The sequence below is a fragment of the Lepus europaeus genome, chromosome 2, assembly GCF_033115175.1.
Source record: "Lepus europaeus isolate LE1 chromosome 2, mLepTim1.pri, whole genome shotgun sequence".
NCBI lineage: Eukaryota > Metazoa > Chordata > Mammalia > Lagomorpha > Leporidae > Lepus > Lepus europaeus.
The window spans coordinates 137,219,997-137,230,304 of NC_084828.1; the positions used below are offsets into that span (position 1 = coordinate 137,219,997).

Consider the following 10,308-nt stretch of genomic DNA (forward strand, 5'->3'; position numbering starts at 1 on the left):
TCAGCAAATTTGAAATTCATTAATTAATTAATGACTGAAGTCTTCTGAACTAAACTTTTCATTTGTATCCTGAGTTTTGCCTGGGATTGGCTATACAATCAGGCATATTTTGGCATGAGGTTTTGGCTATGTCTTTCCTTTTTAAATCTCCAAATAAAATATATAATAGATCTCAGATTCTCTATGAAAAGAGATTAATGCTTCTTTCTCTTTGAATCTGCCATTCCCCATTCCCACCACCACAACAAAGGACTTATAACATAACAAACACATTTCTTGAAAAGGAACACAGACTTGTCTCCCTGGCAACATTAGCAGTGGAAGATTCTCACACAATTTATCTGTGCAAGAGACAGTTAATAGGCAGATTCCAGATCTGAAAGTCCTTATTCAGTTTAGAAGGAAACTTGCTGTACTTCATCCAATACCAAGACTCAATCTGAATTCCACCTAGAAAAATCACAAATATTGCTTGGGTTTAGTGAAAGTACAAGAGAACATCCGATGTAAATATGCTGCATCTTATTTAGCCATAGCAGGTATTAGACTTTACATACTTAAATGTTTGTGTTTTCAGCTATTTGAATTTGAAACTGCAATGTTCTTTTCCCTTCTATTTGTGTGACTTACTCTTTTGGAAGGCCAGATGTTACTTTCTTAGAAGGTCTTCCGAAATCTCTGTCTCTCCTCATCCCTCAGTCAACACAGAATTTTGTGACTGCAATCTTTTCATTTCCCTTAGAACATGTGTTACAGTTTAAGACTATGAATGACATTGTTTACTGTTTTCTGTCTTTTTAATTAGATGGTGATTTTAGGCTCTCAAAAAAATACGTGTTGAATGAATGAGATACTGACTACAACTGTTTGTCTAGGCATAAAAGAGAGTAAAACATTCATTTCTTAAGCCTTTTTGTAACAATAACCTAAAGGTTTCTATAACCTAACAAATACTTAACATAATCTTGGGAAAATCTTCTAAATACAGTCATTAATATGTAAAGATATGAAAGTGTGTCCCGTATGTATACCTTCTAGTAAAATAAATGAGTAATATGAGTACACTTCCAGCACATTTTTTGCAATGTAATGTGCAATTGTTTACATTGTTTGAAAGCTTTCAATTCTATAGAATACATAATAAACAGAATAAGTAAAAATCAAATGTGGTTTTGTCAAAAGTCAACACAGATAAAAGAATCAAGAACATGAGTGCTAACCACAGATAAAAAGACTGAGGACCAAGGGAATATTTAATATATAAGACGCACTCATATGAATGCTCTCATTCTCATGAGGTGTCAAACCATCCACCTGTTGCAGAAGCTCATTCTGATGTCACCACATCCATGACAGACCCACAAAGACCTGTGTTTATTGTCAAGTTCTTTCTATAGACAACGTGTACTTGACCCTGCCTCTCTAATTATGCCTGGAATTGTGAAGGTCCCAGTCTTAACATGACAGCATCTATTCATCTATTTTTTTGCAATGGTAATTTTCTCGTACATGGTAATAGCATGTTTTCCTACCTGCTGTCACATTCTAAGAAGAAGTTCAAAAAGGAAAGGATACATTTTAAAAAGAAAATGATACATTTTAAAAAGAAAGAAAGAAATGATTGAAGGAAGGAACCAAGGAAACAAGCAAGCAAGCATGCCACATTGAAGGCCACTTCAAAGTCCACCAGCCTACAGAAAATGGATAAGCAACAGAGAAACAAATGGCAGAAATTACATTTACACTATCTGAATATCTCCTCTGGCCTTTGGAAGGCTGGAGAGAATGAACAGAGTTAGATTATTGAGTCCCTTCTTAAAAGACAAAGTCACAAGTGCTTCTTTAATCTGCCTAGTTTTACTTTCCCTTATTCTCCCACTGTTATTATATGAGAAAGGGGAGAAAAAACCTATACTGCATACAACTTGTGGGCTCTCAGCCCATAAAAAAGGGTCAGGGACTCCTAACGTATACAACAGAGTGGGTATTTGGTAACATATCTTGTCTTCTATTCCTTGCCATACACATTCAAGGTAAATCCTAGTTGGATATCCTAAAAAGAAAAAAGACTTGTATGTCTCTACAACTTGGCTTAACTGGCTTGGGTGGCAGAGGATGGCTGTAGGAGTTACAGTGTAATTGATAGATGAGAGCCTAATAGATACTACAAAGAAGGCTTATTTTTCCTAAGGTCACAAGTACCCATAAACTTCAATTTCATGTCTCCAGCTCCTTGCCTTGAGGATGTGCATTCCTAAATGATGTAATAGGGCTCCCTCAACAATATCTAAATATTCTCCTTTATTCATTTCCAACCCAAACTCTGTATATCCTAACTTTACCCCATGCTGATGTCAATGATAAATTATTTTGTACAAACCCCCATATTTATCCATGAACCATTAGAACTCAGCTTTATCATTATTTTTGTTCTAGCTTTGAGAAATCTTCTTTTCTAGAGTATTTTAATTGAATCAGCAATTCATATTCCATTTGTGGTGCAGCAAAAGGAAAGTATTAGGGAAGCAAACCTTTTGCCACCAATGCACATGCAAACATAGTCATAATTACTTACAGACTCTGGAACATATTGGAATAAGCCTTGCCTTGGGCCATGAGAGAAACTCAAGCCTAATTATATGCTTGCTCACTCGATTTAAAAGCTTTAAAGTTCCCAAACTTCAAATATTTGCTTGGATCTGGGAAGAACTCCATAAAGAGCCAAAGAATTTTCTATGTAAATAGTCAGAAAACCAGTGGGAGCCCCTTCTACAGTGGCTCTGTGCATGGTTAGTCAGCAACCTGGTAACAGAACAATAGCCCTGAGCTGAACACTCCTGTGACTCATCTCAGTACATAGTAATAATACAGCATAGAAGAACTGCAAGAAAACTTGGTGAGAATCTGTGCAAACTTTTTTCTCCTGTTGGGCCAATTTAGGAACCGAAAGGTTAGGTGATGTATTAACGAACCATGGATATTTAAGCTATAGAGACACAGCATTTCATTTCTTACCCAAGACTCTGTCTCCCATAGTAACATTGTTTCTAATATCAGGAGCTCATAGGAGCTACGAATGGATGGGCAGGAAGGCAGAAGAGAAGTTTGATTCCTGGATTTCCTCAAAATTATCTCAGTTTTAGCACTGAAGATCTGGTTTCTGGGAAACCTCCCATTGACGGGCAAATCAGGATGTCTGGTCAGTCTAATTCTGAGTTAGTAAATCCAACTGATAAGGGGATTCAAAGTTCGATCTACAGATCTGTGATCTCCTGTCCTATCAGATAAAATGCCAAGGTAGAGCTATGAACTTTTTATTCTCTGTGGAGGTTTAGGAGGGTCAGCTTTGGAATGGACATGATGGTAATTCAATATTAAGTGAATGAAAGATCTTTAAATAAATGAGACTGATAATCACATGAAAAATTACTTTGATGCAATGGTAGCTTCCAGGTTCAATGCCAGGGAAGCTGTATGAAATAGAATAATGGTCTCCCCAAATGTCCATACCAGATCCACGTCCATTTATTCTATGTGCCACATAGCCAGGAAGAATGAAGTTTACACATAGGAACAAAGGTTGCTAGTCATCCGACTTAAAGAGATTTTACTTGATTATCTGGGTAGACCTAATACATAATGAGCAACCTTTTTTATTTATTTTTTTTTGACAGGCAGAGTTAGACAGTGAGAGAGAGAGAGACAGAGAGAAAGGTCTTCCTTCTGTTGGTTCACCCCCCAAATGGTCGCTGCGGCCAGCGCATCACGCTGATCCGAAGCCAGGAGCCAGGTGCTTCCTCCTGGTCTCCCATGCAGGTGCAGGGCCCAAGCACTTGGGCCATCCTCCACTGCCTTCCTAGGTCACAGCAGAGAGCTGGAGTGGAAGAGGAGCAACCGGGACAGATTCCGGCGCCCCGACCGGGACTAGAAACCGAGGTGCCGGCGCCGCAGGCAGAGGATTAGCCTAGTGAGCCGTGGCGCCAGCCAATGAGGATCCTTAAATGTAGAAGAGGGAGGAACAAAAGTCAGAACCTGCCATTGATAGTTTTGGAAATGGAAGGCAGTCAGACCAAGAAATGAGTATGGACTTTGCAAGTTGAGAAGGAGGCAAAAAAGATATTTCTCCTCACCTCTCCAGAAAAGAACACAGTCCAATTGCCACCATAAGTTGAACCCAGTGCCCCATTTTGTGTCTCTGATATTTAGATTGTAAAGCAATAAATATCTGTTGTTTTCCACCACTAAGTTAGTAGCAATTTGTTACAGCAGCAACAGAAAAGTATTCTATTATTCCGAAGTCAAAAAAAATAACAGCTCATGGACAAAATTAAAATGCTCAAACCATTTGGTTATTAAAGGAATTTAAAGCACACAGCAGGCAACATAAGGGAAGTGATGAAATAAATTAACACAATTAAGATAGATTTAAGGGTATCACTTGAATCACACGTACACAATGTTCATATATTCTGTCTGCTCCGCCAGACAAGCCTCCTAACCATGCTAATTGTCTGGTTAAGAGCATTAGAGTTGAAATGGAGCAGAAGTGCTCACTGATTGAAGGTGAGAATTTCTGTGACCACATTAGCTCATTAAAAACTATTTGTCCTTACCCACTTCAGCCCCTTGATTTGCCTAAACATAAGGAATCTGGGCCTCTGACACAGATTTTCCAAGGTAACCTAAAATAAAAACCACAATCAAAAGCAGATCCCAAAGGCATAAACAGCGTTAGGCACACGCAAGAAAGACAGGAAAAAAAAAAAAAAAGTCATGTCAACATTTTGCCTTATTACCACTGAAATATGATTGTTTTAGCTTTTTGGTTTTGAAGATCATAATTTGTATCACAGTGCAAATAATTAACAGATTTTTTTAACAGATCTTAACTCTAAGAAAATCAGCAAACAAACTTGCCTGAAGATTAGCCCCTACCTGTAACATAGAGACAGGTGCAAAGAATCAGCAAACAACCTTTTCAAATAATTGAATATCACATTATCTCCTCTTTGGAGGAAGTTATCCCAATGCTTTGTATTTGGCTGTGTATCTCCTTGCTGTCAGATCATTATCATTCGTTGCTCCAACAGTGCAGCCTAAAACCAATTCCAATTGTCCTGGACCTAGGAATATCAGTTCACAAGGCTCTGTAGAAGTAACTCAACCAAATCTCTATCCAAATTACTCTTCTTAAAACTAAAACATCTGGAATGGCCTTGTGGTGTAGTAGGTAAATCCACAGCCTGCAGTGCAGCATCCCATATGGGTACTGGTTAGAGTCTTGGTTGCTTCACTTCCTATCCAGCTCCCTGCTAATTGGCCTGTAAAAGTAGTGGAAGATGGCCTGTGTTTGCGCTCTTGCCACCCACAGGGGAGACCCGGATGAAGCTCCTGACTCCTGGCTCTTGGCTTCAGACAGGACTAGCTCCAGTCATTGAAGTCATTGTGTTGTAGACAGGCATATAAAATACAATTGACTAGGATTGTAATCTGGAAGACCACGCCTTCACCATGTCCTGGTGTGACCTCATGCCCCTACCTGACCACACCTGTACACCCACCTGCCAATCAGACTAATTAGCCACACCCCTTCGGAAGTGGATTAAAGACCTGAAACACGGTGGGCCCACCCCCTTTTGCCCTTTTTGCCTTATCGGTCCTGTCCTGCCCCCGTGCCTTCGGGGCATGTGGCCTTTGGGCTACCCATTCCATGCTTCCTGGCCTGCACGTTTCTCCATGTGGCTGCCTCCTAGTGTTCAGTATGAATCCAGATTTCCCTTTCTCTTTTAGACAGGGTCCTCACTCTCCTATATATTTCTCTCACTAAATAAAAAGCTTAAAACTTAATCATGCTGCCTCGTTTATTTGTGTCAGTATTCAGAATTCTTCTCTGAATAAGAGACAAGAACCCACAAGGTTTTTTAATATTGTGAATTTATTAATAAGCAAACTAGTAACATAACGGTGACCCAGATGGAACCTTTAATAGTGTTACCGATATTAATTAGAGGAGTGAATCAGCAGATGAAAGATAAGAGAACCCACTTTTATAATCCTTTATTTTTAAGAACTATTTCTCTCTTCCAAATAAAACCTCCAGAGAGGTGGAGGCAGAGTTGTATGAGAGCCTCAGCAAGGATCTGCTGAGTGTGAGGCCATTGAGCAGACTCTTGAGTAATCCAGACCTTCACTAGGATGGGTGGCTCACGGCTGACAACTCACAGAACCAGGCAGGTTGAGACTGTGAAATCTGATGTTGTGCCTGGCAGGGTCCCATTGCTTTTCCTTTTCCCAACTCAGAGTTTGAAGTTTGACCTATTGCACACAAGACAGAAAGCACTAAACTCGTATCTCAACTTACGAAACGTTCTTGTGAACAAACACCATCTGATTCCTTCAACTTGTTAGAAAGAAAAGAAAAAAAAAAAATACACTGTATGCAACCGAAGAAAAAATGCTGCCTCCACTTTACCTCATTTCTAGCTACCTCTCCTGTGTTAAACTGCGTGTGAGATAGACAACAGACATTCTTATTTACTGTTTCTGACATCTGCAGGGATAATGTGAAAAATGGCCAGTAGGGGGCCAGCGCTGTGGGTTAAAGCCCTGGCCTGAAGCTCCAGCATCCCATATGGGCACTGGTTCTAGTCCCGGCTGCTCTACTTCCAATCCAGCTCTCTGCTATGGCCTGGGATATTAGTGGAAGATGGCCCAAGTCCTTGGGCCTCTGCACTCAAGTGGGAGACCCAGATGAAGCTCCTGGCTCCTGGCTTCGGATCGGCATAGCTCCAGCTGTTGTGGCCGTCTGGGAAGCGAACCATCGGATGGAAGACCTCTCTGTCTCTCCCTCTCTCTGTAACTCTGTCTTTCCAATAAATTTTTTAAAAAAAAGTTTTTAAAAAAATGGCCAGAAAGAAGTTATTCAAAGCTTTTCTTTATATAAAAGAGGTTCTTTCACTAAAATATATTTTGTGTGTTTCTGTAGACACATAACACTTTGACCAAAAAAGGCATCGTTCTCACTTGCTCCCTCCTTCAATAATGAGCACAAACTAAAATTATCAACTCTTGTTTTTTGAAAGTATTCTGACTCACATAATAATCCTCACTCCCCTCCATGTTATCTTTAATTTTAAGGTTTTGGACATGAGTAATGTGAATGTGACATCCAAAATACACATATACAGTCTTATGGACATAGAAGAGGTCTTCCAAAAGTTCTTGGAGAAGGTATCTTGTGAAAATACCATGCATGGATTCAAAACAGACTGCACCAAAAGAAACTGATGTTTTAATTGCACTTTTACATGAAATCGTGGCTTTACCCTTAGATAAATTTCCCCCAAACACTTCCATGCCAGGCATGTTTCTTCAGTCAGCGACCGTCACCTGCAGCAAGAAAAGGGCTTTTGATACTTGTGGTACTCCCATCTTCGAACTGCAGAGTTAAAATAAGCAAACACCACAAATTTGCTTTGCCTTTTAAGATTTTCCTGGCAAAAGATCAAAGAAAAGAGGAAGAAAAGCCCAAGATAAGACTTGGAACTATGAAGCATGCACAAAAAGCATGAGAATTGAAAAGTCTGTTTGTAGTCGAAATAACTCTAACAACAACTGCTGCATCCATAGAAACAAGGCCTGAGCTCTAGTCTGAATTTCAGGAATGAAAGGGAAGAACAGATGTTTCAGGTACTGAAAATATATTGAGAAGCCAAACTCTCCTCAGCTTCCTGAGAACTGGCCTTTAAAGGATCCACATCACTAACACACTTTGTTTGAAGTAAGTAAACAAAGAGGCAGAAAGGGGAGTAGGTGCATGGAGTGCGTCTACTGGAGTTGTAACTTTTGCAATGAAGTAAAAGGAGGACAGTTACTTGAGTTAATATATAAATCATGCACCACTTAGAGAGAAATGTGATATTCATTTCTGCTAAGACACATATCTAAAGAACCTATGTTCTCTCTCTCTCTCTCTCTCTCTCTCTCTCTCTCTCTCCCTCTCCTCCTCTCTCTCTCTCTCCCCTTCTCTGCCTCTCTCAGAAACTGCTTCATGAACAGCACATGAGCTTATCCAGCGCTGCCCAGGCCTCAGACACCTGTCCTATCACAGATGCCCCCTCAATTACTCACCCCAAAAGCTCCTCTTCAGTGGGGAGTCCATGCTGAGTGTCTGCAGTGTCTGGAGAAAGGTTTTGCTGAGCAAAAGTCAGATGAGTACTCACAATGTAACACAATGTCCCCACCTCCCTGGCAATCATGGTCTATCTCATTTCAAAAGTACCTTTATGAATTTGCAATGTGAGTCTACAAATGGTGGTCAAATATTTGAGGTTTCAAATGAAAATCATGGTTACATAGCATTAGACTCGTCTACGTTCATAGCACATCTGAGATTCAGTGAAGCTCTTCTTTTGTTACCTTTGCAGTTCCTGGGGTCAGACCTTTAATATCCAAAGCAGGAATTACCTTATCTTTCAAAACACGAGGAACTAGACCAGCTGATAATTTGTAAAGGAAACAATACTTTATATTATTGAAGTCTTTGCAACGGTGACTTTGATTCTTAAAGCAAATTTAAGCTCATACAGAGAGAGAAAGAGAGAGGGAGTGTGGGAGAGGAGAGAGAGAGAGAGAGGAAGCAATAAAGCTTATGAAATGCTTTTCTAAGTTAATTTGTAATTATACCAGATACTTTTATCTCTTAAAAGTAAAAATATGTTTGTATAGGTTGAGCCCACAGTGACATCAGTTCTCTTAATGCTGCTGCCTTTAAGTTTCTGGAAGCAAGAAGATGCAGCTACAAAAAAGGTATACCTTGAAAATATCTATATTGAAAATGTCTATCAGAAGTCAGATTAAAAAGATATCAGGGGCCAGCGCCGCGGCTCAATAGGCTAATCCCCCACCTGCGGCGCCGGCACCTCGGGTTCTAGTCCCAGTCCGGGCTCCGGATTCTGTCCCGGTTGTTCCTCTTCCAGGCCAGCTCTCTGCTATGGCTCGGGAAAGCAGTGGAGGATGGCCCAAGTCCTTGGGCCCTGCACCCCGTGGGAGACCAGGAGAAGCACCTGGCTCCTGCCATCAGATCAGCTCTATGCACCGGCCTCAGAGCGCTGGCCGCAGCGGCCATTGGAGGGTGAACCAATGGCAAAAGGAAGACCTTTCTCTCTGTCTCTCTCTCTCACTGTCCACTCTGCCTGTCAAACAAAAAAAAAAAAAAAAGAAAGAAAAAAGAAAAAAATATATCAGGGAGTGGGTGTAAGTGCTCAAGGACTTGAGGAAAATGTGCTTGTATAGAAATCCATGAGTACAAAGATGTGTATTTCTGAGTATATATATTTATAGACATCTTTTTATATACTAGTATGTGCCTTGTTACCATTTCTGAATTAAAGAAAAAGGACTGTGAATTTCTTCTGTAAGAATAAACATTTGGCACTTCTACTTTCAGACCTCAAACCCGAGCTAGAATAGGAAGAAGTGGAGACCATTGGCCAATTCTTGTTTCCTTTTTGCCCTATGACGTCTAGCTGAGCTCAGCATTGATGGAAAGAAGGGAGGCTCTGGGATTTTCTGAGTACATGTGTCTGAGGGGGAAGCTGAGAGCTTTTCCAGCTCTATCTTGGATTTGGCCTTTTGAAACCCAAATTTCCCTTCATTCACTTTCTGGTTTGTAGGTTGTTTTACCTAAATTAGGAAAGAATTACTGGGAGAAACACAAGGAGAGCGAGAGCGAGAGAGAGAGAGAGAGAGAGAGAGAGAGAGAGAAACACAACATCGTTTACAAGGTTTTCATCACCTTCCTCCTTGAAAAAGGAAATTGTTGTCTTAAGTGGCCCTTGGCTTGCTTAGTGCTGATGAAAGAAGGAAAATTCCACTGATGCTGAGGACAGTCTGGAAGCTTGATTCACGGGCAGATAAGCAGAGGATCAGGTTGCAGGTGTGTGTCTCAGCCTTGCAGTTGATGGAGCTGCTACATCAGAGAAGATTGCCCAAAGTTTTCACCGGAGCTTTTGTAACCAGCTACCAAATGCTCTATCTTAAGTGAAGCTTACTTGTCTAATTTGCCCATGCAAATGGCTTCCAGTTTGTCAACATTCTGGGCCACCTGCCATGCGAGTGAGTTTGAATAGCATTAGAATAATGTCTTTAGACATCCTGTCTTTTTCAACTCACATAGATCATTTTTAGTTATCCTTCATCCTTGATATCAGCTTATGCTGTTGGAGAGGTGTGCCTGCGTGTGTGTATGTATGTGTATTTGAAAAAAATTAATTCTTGGCTAATTGTCACAGTGTACAATTCATACTC

The 10,308-nt window shown here is 40.4% G+C and overlaps 1 long non-coding RNA gene across 1 annotated transcript; it reads right to left on the minus strand.

Moving 5' to 3' along the window:
• Positions 1 to 6,116: 6,116 nt before the first annotated feature.
• On the minus strand, positions 6,117 to 8,193 carry LOC133749513 (uncharacterized). The gene is made up of 3 exons (XR_009864589.1): positions 8,131 to 8,193; positions 7,326 to 7,389; positions 6,117 to 6,315 (listed from the first exon to the last, which is right to left on the minus strand). It is a non-coding gene; the product is annotated as an uncharacterized LOC133749513 (long non-coding RNA).
• Between the last annotated feature and the right edge of the window lie 2,115 nt (positions 8,194 to 10,308).